This window comes from Triturus cristatus, chromosome 5_2, assembly GCF_964204655.1.
Source record: "Triturus cristatus chromosome 5_2, aTriCri1.1, whole genome shotgun sequence".
Lineage (NCBI taxonomy): Eukaryota > Metazoa > Chordata > Amphibia > Caudata > Salamandridae > Triturus > Triturus cristatus.
In genome coordinates this window covers 555678921-555694547 of record NC_140588.1, presented here as the reverse complement: position 1 = coordinate 555694547, position 15627 = coordinate 555678921, and the positions used below count along the sequence as shown (strand labels likewise).

Sequence of the window (15627 nt, the reverse complement as noted above, 5' to 3'; positions counted from 1 at the left end):
ATATTCTACTGTCAAAGAGAAACTGAATTGGATTGCTTTCCTATTCTGGTAAACTTTTGCATATTGAACTATGTTGGGGAAGGATGTTGCCCAAAAGACTCAAATAACGTTATAACTCTGTTGAACAGTGGTTTTTACGTGAGATAATATTTTTCAATGAAAGATAAGTTGCCCCCTGAGGCAAATCTCTTCTGTCAAAATGGAAAGCTCACCCTGGTACGGGAGGGTGGATGGTGTCATGGTTAGCACTCTGGACTCTGAAAACGGGGATCTGCGTACAAATTTCAGTGGGACTTATCTGAACTTTACAATTTTCTTTTCCATTCAGTTCTTAGAAGTTTTATTTGGAACAACATCACATTTACTTATAAACATGTAAAAATCAACCTGTACATATGTATCTCTGTATATATAGCTATATGTCTCTGTATATTTATAGGAAAATATAAACATATAGATTATAAAAATAAATATAATTAGTGGAGGTGAAAATCATGAACAGTTGTTGCCTCTCAGCATTTGAAACATGAGTTTCTACTTCTTTCTCTTTTATATGTCCTGAAATTGAGATAGTCACTTTTTACTCATTATTGATCCAACAATACAGTTGATGTATACAAAGCATATCATATGATTTGCGAATAAAGTTCAAAAATGAGAATTTGATCAGTACCTGTGATGCCTCCGACCAAAAGCTTATATTTTACGATTGGAGATCAACTGTTGTAAATCAGCATGAAAAACATTTTCTTTTCACGATTTCCATACTAATATAAAACAACATTTTTACTAGCTGAATGAGATCATCATTTGGGTTCCTCTATGTTTGATTGAAGAAAACTTCTCATTCAAAATGTGCTATTTTCGCCTTATCAATAGCAGGAAAGCTTAAAAAAGTGATGCTGTGAATCACCCGTCTGAAATGCGTTTGAGAAAATCAGGATATGATTTTATAATGGCTAACTACTTTGTGAAGAAATTTGATGTCAAAGTATTGTAAAGTTTGTATTGATGTAACTTGTTCAAGCTGATGGACATTTTGAAAGCATTCAATAATTGACTCTTTCAACCTACTGGTGTTGGATTTGAGCTATCAATGAACAAAGATGAAGAAATGGAAAAGCTCAAGAGTAATAAAAAAAGTCCCTCCAAGGTCTCAAATCGGATCATTGGATGCAAAGTCCAAATTGCCAACCATTGCTCTATGGAGCCACCCATGCAGGAGACAGAGACATTGCTTCAGTAGTCTGGAAATGTAGACTGTTTAATTATGCTACAGGCAAAGATGAACATTGTGATATAACTTTTATATTCTGATAAACATTTGAATATTTAACACTTTTATAGAGAATATAGCGAAAAGAATCAAATCACATTAAAGCTCTATCCACTATGACCATTCAAATGAGATATCTTTGTATCAATATAAGAGAAGGCCATCACTGATGCGCTCTCTTTTGTCTCAATGGAAAAGTCACTCTTGTGTGAGAGGGTTCCATGGTGTAATGGTTAGCACTCTGGACTCTGAATCCAGCGATCCGAGTTCAAATCTCGGTGGGACCTACTACAATTATGAGATTCACTGTTTAACTCATTTTTTAGAATTTGGTCTAGAAAAAACCTAATATCAATGTTTTATACTGATGCGTATGAACGCATAAGTATGTATAGATGCATACATAGCTTTATCCGTCTAGATAGCTGTTAGACAATATGAACATATCAATTATTCATAAACATAAATATTGAAGCTGAACCTAGAAACTGTTCTTTCACATCCACATTGTAAACATGAGTTTATTTTCCTTTCTCATCTATATGGCCAGTAATGAGATAGTTCATTTTTGCTGATTTCTTAGCTGACAACATGCTGGACTTACACAGTGCATTTCATTGTGAATTTCTTTGAAAGTGAATTTCAGATTCACACCTTTGACATGTCTTTCAAAAGATTCAACTTTATTGGTTGTGGAATTACTGTTGAAAATCAGTGTGTAAAATCTTTGTACGTCTGAATTTCAAGATTATTATTCAAACTGCACATCTTCGGTCACCGTAATACAAAGTTTGGCTCCTCAAGTTTTGTTTTAATGAACGCTTTGCAATTAAAAAGTTCCTTGTTCCCCTTATCAATAACAGTAAGATTTTAAAAAGTAATGTCGTGCATCAGGCCCCTGTGATGAGTTTGAGAAACCAGAGTTAGTTTGTAAAATCTCTCATTATTTTGAGCCATTTAGTTTCCAGGTATTGTAAAAATTCTATTATTTGCTCACATCTAGTAAACTTTTAGAGTATAATCAATAAATTAATTTTTCACCCTACCGGTATTAGATATGTGATATTAATGAATACACTTGAAAGAAAATGATTTGGTCAAGAGTCATAAAATGGTCCCACCGAGATTTGAACTCGGATCATTGGATTCAAAGTCCAAAGTGCTAACCATTACACCATGGAACCTCCCATGTGAAAGGAGCGCAAACTGCTGCAGCAATGTGGAAATGTCAAAGTTTTTAATATTCTACTGTCAAAGAGAAACTGAATTGGATTGCTTTCCTATTCTGGTAAACTTTTGCATATTGAACTATGTTGGGGAAGGATGTTGCCCAAAAGACTCAAATAACGTTATAACTCTGTTGAACAGTGGTTTTTACGTGAGATAATATTTTTCAATGAAAGATAAGTTGCCCCCTGAGGCAAATCTCTTCTGTCAAAATGGAAAGCTCACCCTGGTACGGGAGGGTGGATGGTGTCATGGTTAGCACTCTGGACTCTGAAAACGGGGATCTGCGTACAAATTTCAGTGGGACTTATCTGAACTTTACAATTTTCTTTTCCATTCAGTTCTTAGAAGTTTTATTTGGAACAACATCACATTTACTTATAAACATGTAAAAATCAACCTGTACATATGTATCTCTGTATATATAGCTATATGTCTCTGTATATTTATAGGAAAATATAAACATATAGATTATAAAAATAAATATAGTTAGTGGAGGTGAAAATCATGAACAGTTGTTGCCTCTCAGCATTTGAAACATGAGTTTCTACTTCTTTCTCTTTTATATGTCCTGAAATTGAGATAGTCACTTTTTACTCATTATTGATCCAACAATACAGTTGATGTATACAAAGCATATCATATGATTTGCGAATAAAGTTCAAAAATGAGAATTTGATCAGTACCTGTGATGCCTCCGACCAAAAGCTTATATATTACGATTGGAGATCAACTGTTGTAAATCAGCATGAAAAACATTTTCTTTTCACGATTTCCATACTAATATAAAACAACATTTTTACTAGCTGAATGAGATCATCATTTGGGTTCCTCTATGTTTGATTGAAGAAAACTTCTCATTCAAAATGTGCTATTTTCGCCTTATCAATAGCAGGAAAGCTTAAAAAAGTGATGCTGTGAATCACCCGTCTGAAATGCGTTTGAGAAAATCAGGATATGATTTTATAATGGCTAACTACTTTGTGAAGAAATTTGATGTCAAAGTATTGTAAAGTTTGTATTGATGTAACTTGTTCAAGCTGATGGACATTTTGAAAGCATTCAATACTTGACTCTTTCAACCTACTGGTGTTGGATTTGAGCTATCAATGAACAAAGATGAAGAAATGGAAAAGCTCAAGAGTAATAAAAAAAGTCCCTCCAAGGTCTCAAATCGGATCATTGGATGCAAAGTCCAAATTGCCAACCATTGCTCTATGGAGCCACCCATGCAGGAGACAGAGACATTGCTTCAGTAGTCTGGAAATGTAGACTGTTTAATTATGCTACAGGCAAAGATGAACATTGTGATATAACTTTTATATTCTGATAAACATTTGAATATTTAACACTTTTATAGAGAATATAGCGAAAAGAATCAAATCACATTAAAGCTCTATCCACTATGACCATTCAAATGAGATATCTTTGTATCAATATAAGAGAAGGCCATCACTGATGCGCTCTCTTTTGTCTCAATGGAAAAGTCACTCTTGTGTGAGAGGGTTCCATGGTGTAATGGTTAGCACTCTGGACTCTGAATCCAGCGATCCGAGTTCAAATCTCGGTGGGACCTACTACAATTATAAGATTCACTGTTTAACTCATTTTTTAGAATTTGGTCTAGAAAAAACCTAATATCAATGTTTTATACTGATGCGTATGAACGCATAAGTATGTATAGATGCATACATAGCTTTATCCGTCTAGATAGCTGTTAGACAATATGAACATATCAATTATTCATAAACATAAATATTGAAGCTGAACCTAGAAACTGTTCTTTCACATCCACATTGTAAACATGAGTTTATTTTCCTTTCTCATCTATATGGCCAGTAATGAGATAGTTCATTTTTGCTGATTTCTTAGCTGACAACATGCTGGACTTACACAGTGCATTTCATTGTGAATTTCTTTGAAAGTGAATTTCAGATTCACACCTTTGACATGTCTTTCAAAAGATTCAACTTTATTGGTTGTGGAATTACTGTTGAAAATCAGTGTGTAAAATCTTTGTACGTCTGAATTTCAAGATTATTATTCAAACTGCACATCTTCGGTCACCGTAATACAAAGTTTGGCTCCTCAAGTTTTGTTTTAATGAACGCTTTGCAATTAAAAAGTTCCTTGTTCCCCTTATCAATAACAGTAAGATTTTAAAAAGTAATGTCGTGCATCAGGCCCCTGTGATGAGTTTGAGAAACCAGAGTTAGTTTGTAAAATCTCTCATTATTTTGAGCCATTTAGTTTCCAGGTATTGTAAAAATTCTATTATTTGCTCACATCTAGTAAACTTTTAGAGTATAATCAATAAATTAATTTTTCACCCTACCGGTATTAGATATGTGATATTAATGAATACACTTGAAAGAAAATGATTTGGTCAAGAGTCATAAAATGGTCCCACCGAGATTAGAACTCGGATCATTGGATTCAAAGTCCAAAGTGCTAACCATTACACCATGGAACCTCCCATGTGAAAGGAGCGCAAACTGCTGCAGCAATGTGGAAATGTCAAAGTTTTTAATATTCTACTGTCAAAGAGAAACTGAATTGGATTGCTTTCCTATTCTGGTAAACTTTTGCATATTGAACTATGTTGGGGAAGGATGTTGCCCAAAAGACTCAAATAACGTTATAACTCTGTTGAACAGTGGTTTTTACGTGAGATAATATTTTTCAATGAAAGATAAGTTGCCCCCTGAGGCAAATCTCTTCTGTCAAAATGGAAAGCTCACCCTGGTACGGGAGGGTGGATGGTGTCATGGTTAGCACTCTGGACTCTGAAAACGGGGATCTGCGTACAAATTTCAGTGGGACTTATCTGAACTTTACAATTTTCTTTTCCATTCAGTTCTTAGAAGTTTTATTTGGAACAACATCACATTTACTTATAAACATGTAAAAATCAACCTGTACATATGTATCTCTGTATATATAGCTATATGTCTCTGTATATTTATAGGAAAATATAAACATATAGATTATAAAAATAAATATAATTAGTGGAGGTGAAAATCATGAACAGTTGTTGCCTCTCAGCATTTGAAACATGAGTTTCTACTTCTTTCTCTTTTATATGTCCTGAAATTGAGATAGTCACTTTTTACTCATTATTGATCCAACAATACAGTTGATGTATACAAAGCATATCATATGATTTGCGAATAAAGTTCAAAAATGAGAATTTGATCAGTACCTGTGATGCCTCCGACCAAAAGCTTATATTTTACGATTGGAGATCAACTGTTGTAAATCAGCATGAAAAACATTTTCTTTTCACGATTTCCATACTAATATAAAACAACATTTTTACTAGCTGAATGAGATCATCATTTGGGTTCCTCTATGTTTGATTGAAGAAAACTTCTCATTCAAAATGTGCTATTTTCGCCTTATCAATAGCAGGAAAGCTTAAAAAAGTGATGCTGTGAATCACCCGTCTGAAATGCGTTTGAGAAAATCAGGATATGATTTTATAATGGCTAACTACTTTGTGAAGAAATTTGATGTCAAAGTATTGTAAAGTTTGTATTGATGTAACTTGTTCAAGCTGATGGACATTTTGAAAGCATTCAATAATTGACTCTTTCAACCTACTGGTGTTGGATTTGAGCTATCAATGAACAAAGATGAAGAAATGGAAAAGCTCAAGAGTAATAAAAAAAGTCCCTCCAAGGTCTCAAATCGGATCATTGGATGCAAAGTCCAAATTGCCAACCATTGCTCTATGGAGCCACCCATGCAGGAGACAGAGACATTGCTTCAGTAGTCTGGAAATGTAGACTGTTTAATTATGCTACAGGCAAAGATGAACATTGTGATATAACTTTTATATTCTGATAAACATTTGAATATTTAACACTTTTATAGAGAATATAGCGAAAAGAATCAAATCACATTAAAGCTCTATCCACTATGACCATTCAAATGAGATATCTTTGTATCAATATAAGAGAAGGCCATCACTGATGCGCTCTCTTTTGTCTCAATGGAAAAGTCACTCTTGTGTGAGAGGGTTCCATGGTGTAATGGTTAGCACTCTGGACTCTGAATCCAGCGATCCGAGTTCAAATCTCGGTGGGACCTACTACAATTATGAGATTCACTGTTTAACTCATTTTTTAGAATTTGGTCTAGAAAAAACCTAATATCAATGTTTTATACTGATGCGTATGAACGCATAAGTATGTATAGATGCATACATAGCTTTATCCGTCTAGATAGCTGTTAGACAATATGAACATATCAATTATTCATAAACATAAATATTGAAGCTGAACCTAGAAACTGTTCTTTCACATCCACATTGTAAACATGAGTTTATTTTCCTTTCTCATCTATATGGCCAGTAATGAGATAGTTCATTTTTGCTGATTTCTTAGCTGACAACATGCTGGACTTACACAGTGCATTTCATTGTGAATTTCTTTGAAAGTGAATTTCAGATTCACACCTTTGACATGTCTTTCAAAAGATTCAACTTTATTGGTTGTGGAATTACTGTTGAAAATCAGTGTGTAAAATCTTTGTACGTCTGAATTTCAAGATTATTATTCAAACTGCACATCTTCGGTCACCGTAATACAAAGTTTGGCTCCTCAAGTTTTGTTTTAATGAACGCTTTGCAATTAAAAAGTTCCTTGTTCCCCTTATCAATAACAGTAAGATTTTAAAAAGTAATGTCGTGCATCAGGCCCCTGTGATGAGTTTGAGAAACCAGAGTTAGTTTGTAAAATCTCTCATTATTTTGAGCCATTTAGTTTCCAGGTATTGTAAAAATTCTATTATTTGCTCACATCTAGTAAACTTTTAGAGTATAATCAATAAATTAATTTTTCACCCTACCGGTATTAGATATGTGATATTAATGAATACACTTGAAAGAAAATGATTTGGTCAAGAGTCATAAAATGGTCCCACCGAGATTTGAACTCGGATCATTGGATTCAAAGTCCAAAGTGCTAACCATTACACCATGGAACCTCCCATGTGAAAGGAGCGCAAACTGCTGCAGCAATGTGGAAATGTCAAAGTTTTTAATATTCTACTGTCAAAGAGAAACTGAATTGGATTGCTTTCCTATTCTGGTAAACTTTTGCATATTGAACTATGTTGGGGAAGGATGTTGCCCAAAAGACTCAAATAACGTTATAACTCTGTTGAACAGTGGTTTTTACGTGAGATAATATTTTTCAATGAAAGATAAGTTGCCCCCTGAGGCAAATCTCTTCTGTCAAAATGGAAAGCTCACCCTGGTACGGGAGGGTGGATGGTGTCATGGTTAGCACTCTGGACTCTGAAAACGGGGATCTGCGTACAAATTTCAGTGGGACTTATCTGAACTTTACAATTTTCTTTTCCATTCAGTTCTTAGAAGTTTTATTTGGAACAACATCACATTTACTTATAAACATGTAAAAATCAACCTGTACATATGTATCTCTGTATATATAGCTATATGTCTCTGTATATTTATAGGAAAATATAAACATATAGATTATAAAAATAAATATAATTAGTGGAGGTGAAAATCATGAACAGTTGTTGCCTCTCAGCATTTGAAACATGAGTTTCTACTTCTTTCTCTTTTATATGTCCTGAAATTGAGATAGTCACTTTTTACTCATTATTGATCCAACAATACAGTTGATGTATACAAAGCATATCATATGATTTGCGAATAAAGTTCAAAAATGAGAATTTGATCAGTACCTGTGATGCCTCCGACCAAAAGCTTATATATTACGATTGGAGATCAACTGTTGTAAATCAGCATGAAAAACATTTTCTTTTCACGATTTCCATACTAATATAAAACAACATTTTTACTAGCTGAATGAGATCATCATTTGGGTTCCTCTATGTTTGATTGAAGAAAACTTCTCATTCAAAATGTGCTATTTTCGCCTTATCAATAGCAGGAAAGCTTAAAAAAGTGATGCTGTGAATCACCCGTCTGAAATGCGTTTGAGAAAATCAGGATATGATTTTATAATGGCTAACTACTTTGTGAAGAAATTTGATGTCAAAGTATTGTAAAGTTTGTATTGATGTAACTTGTTCAAGCTGATGGACATTTTGAAAGCATTCAATACTTGACTCTTTCAACCTACTGGTGTTGGATTTGAGCTATCAATGAACAAAGATGAAGAAATGGAAAAGCTCAAGAGTAATAAAAAAAGTCCCTCCAAGGTCTCAAATCGGATCATTGGATGCAAAGTCCAAATTGCCAACCATTGCTCTATGGAGCCACCCATGCAGGAGACAGAGACATTGCTTCAGTAGTCTGGAAATGTAGACTGTTTAATTATGCTACAGGCAAAGATGAACATTGTGATATAACTTTTATATTCTGATAAACATTTGAATATTTAACACTTTTATAGAGAATATAGCGAAAAGAATCAAATCACATTAAAGCTCTATCCACTATGACCATTCAAATGAGATATCTTTGTATCAATATAAGAGAAGGCCATCACTGATGCGCTCTCTTTTGTCTCAATGGAAAAGTCACTCTTGTGTGAGAGGGTTCCATGGTGTAATGGTTAGCACTCTGGACTCTGAATCCAGCGATCCGAGTTCAAATCTCGGTGGGACCTACTACAATTATAAGATTCACTGTTTAACTCATTTTTTAGAATTTGGTCTAGAAAAAACCTAATATCAATGTTTTATACTGATGCGTATGAACGCATAAGTATGTATAGATGCATACATAGCTTTATCCGTCTAGATAGCTGTTAGACAATATGAACATATCAATTATTCATAAACATAAATATTGAAGCTGAACCTAGAAACTGTTCTTTCACATCCACATTGTAAACATGAGTTTATTTTCCTTTCTCATCTATATGGCCAGTAATGAGATAGTTCATTTTTGCTGATTTCTTAGCTGACAACATGCTGGACTTACACAGTGCATTTCATTGTGAATTTCTTTGAAAGTGAATTTCAGATTCACACCTTTGACATGTCTTTCAAAAGATTCAACTTTATTGGTTGTGGAATTACTGTTGAAAATCAGTGTGTAAAATCTTTGTACGTCTGAATTTCAAGATTATTATTCAAACTGCACATCTTCGGTCACCGTAATACAAAGTTTGGCTCCTCAAGTTTTGTTTTAATGAACGCTTTGCAATTAAAAAGTTCCTTGTTCCCCTTATCAATAACAGTAAGATTTTAAAAAGTAATGTCGTGCATCAGGCCCCTGTGATGAGTTTGAGAAACCAGAGTTAGTTTGTAAAATCTCTCATTATTTTGAGCCATTTAGTTTCCAGGTATTGTAAAAATTCTATTATTTGCTCACATCTAGTAAACTTTTAGAGTATAATCAATAAATTAATTTTTCACCCTACCGGTATTAGATATGTGATATTAATGAATACACTTGAAAGAAAATGATTTGGTCAAGAGTCATAAAATGGTCCCACCGAGATTAGAACTCGGATCATTGGATTCAAAGTCCAAAGTGCTAACCATTACACCATGGAACCTCCCATGTGAAAGGAGCGCAAACTGCTGCAGCAATGTGGAAATGTCAAAGTTTTTAATATTCTACTGTCAAAGAGAAACTGAATTGGATTGCTTTCCTATTCTGGTAAACTTTTGCATATTGAACTATGTTGGGGAAGGATGTTGCCCAAAAGACTCAAATAACGTTATAACTCTGTTGAACAGTGGTTTTTACGTGAGATAATATTTTTCAATGAAAGATAAGTTGCCCCCTGAGGCAAATCTCTTCTGTCAAAATGGAAAGCTCACCCTGGTACGGGAGGGTGGATGGTGTCATGGTTAGCACTCTGGACTCTGAAAACGGGGATCTGAGTACAAATTTCAGTGGGACTTATCTGAACTTTACAATTTTCTTTTCCATTCAGTTCTTAGAAGTTTTATTTGGAACAACATCACATTTACTTATAAACATGTAAAAATCAACCTGTACATATGTATCTCTGTATATATAGCTATATGTCTCTGTATATTTATAGGAAAATATAAACATATAGATTATAAAAATAAATATAATTAGTGGAGGTGAAAATCATGAACAGTTGTTGCCTCTCAGCATTTGAAACATGAGTTTCTACTTCTTTCTCTTTTATATGTCCTGAAATTGAGATAGTCACTTTTTACTCATTATTGATCCAACAATACAGTTGATGTATACAAAGCATATCATATGATTTGCGAATAAAGTTCAAAAATGAGAATTTGATCAGTACCTGTGATGCCTCCGACCAAAAGCTTATATATTACGATTGGAGATCAACTGTTGTAAATCAGCATGAAAAACATTTTCTTTTCACGATTTCCATACTAATATAAAACAACATTTTTACTAGCTGAATGAGATCATCATTTGGGTTCCTCTATGTTTGATTGAAGAAAACTTCTCATTCAAAATGTGCTATTTTCGCCTTATCAATAGCAGGAAAGCTTAAAAAAGTGATGCTGTGAATCACCCGTCTGAAATGCGTTTGAGAAAATCAGGATATGATTTTATAATGGCTAACTACTTTGTGAAGAAATTTGATGTCAAAGTATTGTAAAGTTTGTATTGATGTAACTTGTTCAAGCTGATGGACATTTTGAAAGCATTCAATACTTGACTCTTTCAACCTACTGGTGTTGGATTTGAGCTATCAATGAACAAAGATGAAGAAATGGAAAAGCTCAAGAGTAATAAAAAAAGTCCCTCCAAGGTCTCAAATCGGATCATTGGATGCAAAGTCCAAATTGCCAACCATTGCTCTATGGAGCCACCCATGCAGGAGACAGAGACATTGCTTCAGTAGTCTGGAAATGTAGACTGTTTAATTATGCTACAGGCAAAGATGAACATTGTGATATAACTTTTATATTCTGATAAACATTTGAATATTTAACACTTTTATAGAGAATATAGCGAAAAGAATCAAATCACATTAAAGCTCTATCCACTATGACCATTCAAATGAGATATCTTTGTATCAATATAAGAGAAGGCCATCACTGATGCGCTCTCTTTTGTCTCAATGGAAAAGTCACTCTTGTGTGAGAGGGTTCCATGGTGTAATGGTTAGCACTCTGGACTCTGAATCCAGCGATCCGAGTTCAAATCTCGGTGGGACCTACTACAATTATGAGATTCACTGTTTAACTCATTTTTTAGAATTTGGTCTAGAAAAAACCTAATATCAATGTTTTATACTGATGCGTATGAACGCATAAGTATGTATAGATGCATACATAGCTTTATCCGTCTAGATAGCTGTTAGACAATATGAACATATCAATTATTCATAAACATAAATATTGAAGCTGAACCTAGAAACTGTTCTTTCACATCCACATTGTAAACATGAGTTTATTTTCCTTTCTCATCTATATGGCCAGTAATGAGATAGTTCATTTTTGCTGATTTCTTAGCTGACAACATGCTGGACTTACACAGTGCATTTCATTGTGAATTTCTTTGAAAGTGAATTTCAGATTCACACCTTTGACATGTCTTTCAAAAGATTCAACTTTATTGGTTGTGGAATTACTGTTGAAAATCAGTGTGTAAAATCTTTGTACGTCTGAATTTCAAGATTATTATTCAAACTGCACATCTTCGGTCACCGTAATACAAAGTTTGGCTCCTCAAGTTTTGTTTTAATGAACGCTTTGCAATTAAAAAGTTCCTTGTTCCCCTTATCAATAACAGTAAGATTTTAAAAAGTAATGTCGTGCATCAGGCCCCTGTGATGAGTTTGAGAAACCAGAGTTAGTTTGTAAAATCTCTCATTATTTTGAGCCATTTAGTTTCCAGGTATTGTAAAAATTCTATTATTTGCTCACATCTAGTAAACTTTTAGAGTATAATCAATAAATTAATTTTTCACCCTACCGGTATTAGATATGTGATATTAATGAATACACTTGAAAGAAAATGATTTGGTCAAGAGTCATAAAATGGTCCCACCGAGATTAGAACTCGGATCATTGGATTCAAAGTCCAAAGTGCTAACCATTACACCATGGAACCTCCCATGTGAAAGGAGCGCAAACTGCTGCAGCAATGTGGAAATGTCAAAGTTTTTAATATTCTACTGTCAAAGAGAAACTGAATTGGATTGCTTTCCTATTCTGGTAAACTTTTGCATATTGAACTATGTTGGGGAAGGATGTTGCCCAAAAGACTCAAATAACGTTATAACTCTGTTGAACAGTGGTTTTTACGTGAGATAATATTTTTCAATGAAAGATAAGTTGCCCCCTGAGGCAAATCTCTTCTGTCAAAATGGAAAGCTCACCCTGGTACGGGAGGGTGGATGGTGTCATGGTTAGCACTCTGGACTCTGAAAACGGGGATCTGAGTACAAATTTCAGTGGGACTTATCTGAACTTTACAATTTTCTTTTCCATTCAGTTCTTAGAAGTTTTATTTGGAACAACATCACATTTACTTATAAACATGTAAAAATCAACCTGTACATATGTATCTCTGTATATATAGCTATATGTCTCTGTATATTTATAGGAAAATATAAACATATAGATTATAAAAATAAATATAATTAGTGGAGGTGAAAATCATGAACAGTTGTTGCCTCTCAGCATTTGAAACATGAGTTTCTACTTCTTTCTCTTTTATATGTCCTGAAATTGAGATAGTCACTTTTTACTCATTATTGATCCAACAATACAGTTGATGTATACAAAGCATATCATATGATTTGCGAATAAAGTTCAAAAATGAGAATTTGATCAGTACCTGTGATGCCTCCGACCAAAAGCTTATATATTACGATTGGAGATCAACTGTTGTAAATCAGCATGAAAAACATTTTCTTTTCACGATTTCCATACTAATATAAAACAACATTTTTACTAGCTGAATGAGATCATCATTTGGGTTCCTCTATGTTTGATTGAAGAAAACTTCTCATTCAAAATGTGCTATTTTCGCCTTATCAATAGCAGGAAAGCTTAAAAAAGTGATGCTGTGAATCACCCGTCTGAAATGCGTTTGAGAAAATCAGGATATGATTTTATAATGGCTAACTACTTTGTGAAGAAATTTGATGTCAAAGTATTGTAAAGTTTGTATTGATGTAACTTGTTCAAGCTGATGGACATTTTGAAAGCATTCAATACTTGACTCTTTCAACCTACTGGTGTTGGATTTGAGCTATCAATGAACAAAGATGAAGAAATGGAAAAGCTCAAGAGTAATAAAAAAAGTCCCTCCAAGGTCTCAAATCGGATCATTGGATGCAAAGTCCAAATTGCCAACCATTGCTCTATGGAGCCACCCATGCAGGAGACAGAGACATTGCTTCAGTAGTCTGGAAATGTAGACTGTTTAATTATGCTACAGGCAAAGATGAACATTGTGATATAACTTTTATATTCTGATAAACATTTGAATATTTAACACTTTTATAGAGAATATAGCGAAAAGAATCAAATCACATTAAAGCTCTATCCACTATGACCATTCAAATGAGATATCTTTGTATCAATATAAGAGAAGGCCATCACTGATGCGCTCTCTTTTGTCTCAATGGAAAAGTCACTCTTGTGTGAGAGGGTTCCATGGTGTAATGGTTAGCACTCTGGACTCTGAATCCAGCGATCCGAGTTCAAATCTCGGTGGGACCTACTACAATTATGAGATTCACTGTTTAACTCATTTTTTAGAATTTGGTCTAGAAAAAACCTAATATCAATGTTTTATACTGATGCGTATGAACGCATAAGTATGTATAGATGCATACATAGCTTTATCCGTCTAGATAGCTGTTAGACAATATGAACATATCAATTATTCATAAACATAAATATTGAAGCTGAACCTAGAAACTGTTCTTTCACATCCACATTGTAAACATGAGTTTATTTTCCTTTCTCATCTATATGGCCAGTAATGAGATAGTTCATTTTTGCTGATTTCTTAGCTGACAACATGCTGGACTTACACAGTGCATTTCATTGTGAATTTCTTTGAAAGTGAATTTCAGATTCACACCTTTGACATGTCTTTCAAAAGATTCAACTTTATTGGTTGTGGAATTACTGTTGAAAATCAGTGTGTAAAATCTTTGTACGTCTGAATTTCAAGATTATTATTCAAACTGCACATCTTCGGTCACCGTAATACAAAGTTTGGCTCCTCAAGTTTTGTTTTAATGAACGCTTTGCAATTAAAAAGTTCCTTGTTCCCCTTATCAATAACAGTAAGATTTTAAAAAGTAATGTCGTGCATCAGGCCCCTGTGATGAGTTTGAGAAACCAGAGTTAGTTTGTAAAATCTCTCATTATTTTGAGCCATTTAGTTTCCAGGTATTGTAAAAATTCTATTATTTGCTCACATCTAGTAAACTTTTAGAGTATAATCAATAAATTAATTTTTCACCCTACCGGTATTAGATATGTGATATTAATGAATACACTTGAAAGAAAATGATTTGGTCAAGAGTCATAAAATGGTCCCACCGAGATTAGAACTCGGATCATTGGATTCAAAGTCCAAAGTGCTAACCATTACACCATGGAACCTCCCATGTGAAAGGAGCGCAAACTGCTGCAGCAATGTGGAAATGTCAAAGTTTTTAATATTCTACTGTCAAAGAGAAACTGAATTGGATTGCTTTCCTATTCTGGTAAACTTTTGCATATTGAACTATGTTGGGGAAGGATGTTGCCCAAAAGACTCAAATAACGTTATAACTCTGTTGAACAGTGGTTTTTACGTGAGATAATATTTTTCAATGAAAGATAAGTTGCCCCCTGAGGCAAATCTCTTCTGTCAAAATGGAAAGCTCACCCTGGTACGGGAGGGTGGATGGTGTCATGGTTAGCACTCTGGACTCTGAAAACGGGGATCTGAGTACAAATTTCAGTGGGACTTATCTGAACTTTACAATTTTCTTTTCCATTCAGTTCTTAGAAGTTTTATTTGGAACAACATCACATTTACTTATAAACATGTAAAAATCAACCTGTACATATGTATCTCTGTATATATAGCTATATGTCTCTGTATATTTATAGGAAAATATAAACATATAGATTATAAAAATAAATATAATTAGTGGAGGTGAAAATCATGAACAGTTGTTGCCTCTCAGCATTTGAAACATGAG

The 15627-nt window shown here is 33.9% G+C and overlaps 8 non-coding genes across 8 annotated transcripts; 6 read left to right on the top strand and 2 right to left on the bottom strand.

Annotated features, from left to right (window-relative positions):
* The first annotated feature begins 1491 nt into the window (after positions 1 to 1491).
* On the top strand, positions 1492 to 1563 carry TRNAQ-CUG (transfer RNA glutamine (anticodon CUG)). The gene has a single exon. It is a non-coding gene; the product is annotated as a tRNA-Gln (tRNA).
* An 825-nt stretch (positions 1564 to 2388) lies between these two features.
* TRNAQ-UUG (transfer RNA glutamine (anticodon UUG)) lies at positions 2389 to 2460 on the bottom strand. Its single transcript has one exon. It is a non-coding gene; the product is annotated as a tRNA-Gln (tRNA).
* A 1547-nt stretch (positions 2461 to 4007) lies between these two features.
* On the top strand, positions 4008 to 4079 carry TRNAQ-CUG (transfer RNA glutamine (anticodon CUG)). The gene has a single exon. It is a non-coding gene; the product is annotated as a tRNA-Gln (tRNA).
* Positions 4080 to 6523: 2444 nt separating this feature from the next.
* On the top strand, positions 6524 to 6595 carry TRNAQ-CUG (transfer RNA glutamine (anticodon CUG)). The gene has a single exon. It is a non-coding gene; the product is annotated as a tRNA-Gln (tRNA).
* An 825-nt stretch (positions 6596 to 7420) lies between these two features.
* On the bottom strand, positions 7421 to 7492 carry TRNAQ-UUG (transfer RNA glutamine (anticodon UUG)). Its single transcript has one exon. It is a non-coding gene; the product is annotated as a tRNA-Gln (tRNA).
* Positions 7493 to 9039: 1547 nt separating this feature from the next.
* TRNAQ-CUG (transfer RNA glutamine (anticodon CUG)) lies at positions 9040 to 9111 on the top strand. The gene has a single exon. It is a non-coding gene; the product is annotated as a tRNA-Gln (tRNA).
* Positions 9112 to 11555: 2444 nt separating this feature from the next.
* TRNAQ-CUG (transfer RNA glutamine (anticodon CUG)) lies at positions 11556 to 11627 on the top strand. The gene has a single exon. It is a non-coding gene; the product is annotated as a tRNA-Gln (tRNA).
* A 2444-nt stretch (positions 11628 to 14071) lies between these two features.
* Positions 14072 to 14143, top strand: TRNAQ-CUG (transfer RNA glutamine (anticodon CUG)). The gene has a single exon. It is a non-coding gene; the product is annotated as a tRNA-Gln (tRNA).
* Positions 14144 to 15627: the final 1484 nt, after the last annotated feature.